We start from the raw sequence: 3,299 nt of genomic DNA, 5'->3' as shown, positions 1-3,299 counted from the left end.
AGCTGTGACAGTGCCCAGGGAAAGGGGAGGCTCAGTGTCTGTGTGGTCTTGGGCCACACCTTTGAGTAAAGGACAGTCCCCAACAGTGTTTGTCTTGGGGTTACCTCCCTCTTTCATTTTCCTCTTCTTGGATTCTCCAGGTCTAGCAGGACCATTCCTCTCCTGGTATTCTTGCAGTAGTTTCCTTCCTGCAGCTACTTTTCTTGTTCTTTTTTTCTCAGACATCCCAGCACTGGGATGGCGAAGGTCGGGGGGCCACATTCCCAGGCTGCCTAAACTCAACTCTGTTCTATCACCAGTAACTCGAATGTCTACCTCCAACTATTTCTTCAAAAATCAGCTCAATTTGCTCACTCACCACTCACCACCTCTACCTCCTTCAACTGCTGTAGTGGTGTGAGCCAATAGAGGGGATCCCAGTGCTACTAGGCAGCATGGAATGTGGGCGTGGCCTCAACTCATATCCCATTGGTCAGAGAAACATGAAAAAATTGGAGGTGTGGCCAGAATCTTCTCATCCAGGCAGAACAGCCAAGGTCCAATAACAGCTGCACCTGCAGTCCCCCCTATCTAGCCCACCCACATGGGGCACAGTGTGGGACCAGCTCTAGCTGGGAACCTGCACAGCTCTACTTGTAACTTTACATGACCATGACCTCCAGCCCACAGTTCTAGTCCCAGATGATCCTGGGAGGTCCTGTGTTGTAGACATTCATGACAAGGGCTCAGGAGGTGGCATCCCAGGATTCAGGTGGTGACTAACGAAGGGACACCAGGGACAGTGCATCCCTGTCGAGTCCCTCTCCTCATTTTACAACTTGGTTCCAAATATTTCTGTCTTAGAAATCTCTCCCTTAGGGCTAATTGGATTGGCCAAGTTCATCTTGCCCTGTAAGTTCATATCCTGTATCACCCATAATCGCCTCTCTGGAGTTCACCCCATCCTTGTTCTAATCCTTTGATGCCTTCTTGTGGCTTTAAAGATGGCCTCCTGGAAATCAGTGAAACACTGCATAGTTTGCTAACAGAAGATATCTGCAAGACCAAGATTTGAACCCAGGCAATCAGAAGTCAGAGAGACTCCACCTCCAGTGAAGGGTAAAAAGTGAAGCTGGGCATATATGTCCAATTATAGAATTCTTGCCAAGGAAGCAATCCAAGTTAGTTCAATCCCCTGAGTTCAAGCCCTGGAATCTCTAAAATTAATCAGAAAAAAGAGAAGAAAATACTCATTTACAACTCTAAATTTAAATACTAGCAAGCTTTCATGCATCAAAACTCCTAATATTATCCAATCCCTGGTAACTCATGCATGTAATCCTAGCTAATCAGGAGGCTGAGATCTAAGGATTGTAGTTCAAAGTCAGCATTGGCAAGAAAGCCTGTGAGACTCTGATCTCCAAGAAACTAACCATCCTTGAGCATGCATGTGCCCACATACACACACACACACACACACACACACCAGGTCAGTTATATCAAATAATATTTTATGGGCAAAATTATATGTCTTTTCTCAAGGTGTAAGTTGAACATCAGAATAAAGTGGAACTGTGCAAACTGGAGGGATGTTAGAGGCATTGGCCTGGCAGCTGTATTGTATCTGGAGCAGCTGAGGCCAGACAGCGCTGTCATTACCAACAGCACTGCAGACGTGTAAGTGTCTGCAGTGGAGTGAGCACTGTCCCCAAGAGGATCACAGCAACACTGTTCAAATGAGGCAACAGTGCAAGCAACAAAGACAAATAGGAAACATAAAACTCTCCTGGCAAGTCGGGGGACGGTGGTTCATGCCTCTAATCCTAGCTATTCAGGAAGCAGAGATCTGAGGATCATGGTTCAAAGCCAGCCCAGGCAGAAAAGTCCGTGAGACTCTTATTTCCAATAAGCCACTAGAAAACCAGACGCAGCATTGTGGCTCAAGCGGTAGAGCGCTCACCCTGAGCTGAAGAGCTGAGGGATAGCACCTAGGCCCAGAGTTCAAGCCCCATGACTGACAAAAACAAACAAACAACAAAAAAACTCTCCTCACATAGGAACCTATGTAAATAAATATAAAGGGTTGAGAAATGGGTGCTTCACATTGATTTTAAATTTTTTTGTTTACCTTGGATATGTCTATTTTTAATCCTATAAAATATTTCTATTCCATTCCATTTATTCATCGACAAACATAAATACTCTTGTATAACATTTATATATTTTAGAATGCATGGTTGTTTAAAGCTAAATCATTGAATGGTTTGAAGTAGGTCAGATATCTAAGTACATTCAGTATTTAAGTTGTTGCAAGTGAAAATAAAGGTTAGAATGAACCTCCGTTTTCTATTTGAATGACTAAGTAAATTCAGTTTTGAATTATATTATTCACAGTAAATTTTTAAAAATGTGCAAATGAGCTTTGTAAAAAGACTTATTTGCTCTTGCACATCTTTTTAAAACCAAACACATCATAGGTGAGAAAATAAAATTTATTTTTAGGTATAATTTGTAGAGAGGAGTTGGTGATTTAAAACACATTATCACCTGCTGTGTGTGTGTGCATGCGAGTGCACATGCTCACGCCAGTCTTGGGGCTGGAACTCAGGGCCTAGGTGATGTTTCTGAGTTTCTGTGCCCTGGCTAGCTCCCTATCACTTGAGCCACAGCACCCCTTCTGGCTTTGGGGTGGATAATTGGAGATGAGAATCTCCTGGACTTTCCTGCCAAGGCTAGTAGGATCGTCAGCTCTCAGACTCCCTTGCAGCTAGGATTACAGACATGAGCCACCTACCCATCCTACCTACTGTTGTCTAAATAGAATTTTAAAATCATGTTTAAGTACTTATACAAAGAAGTTTTAATTCAGCTATGAGTTTACTACATGCTTGTATTTGTTTAAGTGTCTAGCATTCCAGCCTTTAAAATGAGAATGTATGGAAGTGGTTTCTAAAGTCTTTTCAATTTGCAATGATGGATTTCACCCAGGTAATGTGGTCCCATCCTGCCATTCCCAGTGTGATCAGGTAGGTGAGTAGTAATGCATCTATGTTGCCCTCTAGTGGGAACAAATTAAAGAGAATTAAAAAAACTGTTACACAGAAAAGTCATTTAAAGAAATAAAAAGGCCAGTAGGGATAGACAGCAAATCATCTAGACAGCAAGAGGAAAAATAAAATAGGACACAGAGGAAAACTATAGGAAGCACTTAGATAAGAAGATTCAGGGGCTGGGAAGGTGACTCAGTGGTAGAGCGCTTGCCTTGCATGCATGAGGCCCTGGGTTCAATTCCTCAGCACCACATAAGCAAAAAGAAAAAA

General features: G+C 42.8%; 1 pseudogene; it reads left to right on the top strand.

Moving 5' to 3' along the window:
- Positions 1-434: 434 nt before the first annotated feature.
- Positions 435-3,299, top strand: part of LOC105998622 — a 29,205-nt pseudogene continuing 26,340 nt past the window's right edge.

The sequence above is a fragment of the Dipodomys ordii genome, unplaced genomic scaffold (genome assembly GCF_000151885.1).
Source record: "Dipodomys ordii isolate 6190 unplaced genomic scaffold, Dord_2.0 Scaffold167, whole genome shotgun sequence".
Taxonomy (NCBI): domain Eukaryota; kingdom Metazoa; phylum Chordata; class Mammalia; order Rodentia; family Heteromyidae; genus Dipodomys; species Dipodomys ordii.
The sequence above is the reverse complement of the archived record's forward strand: the minus strand, read 5'-3'. Positions and strand labels throughout refer to the sequence as shown.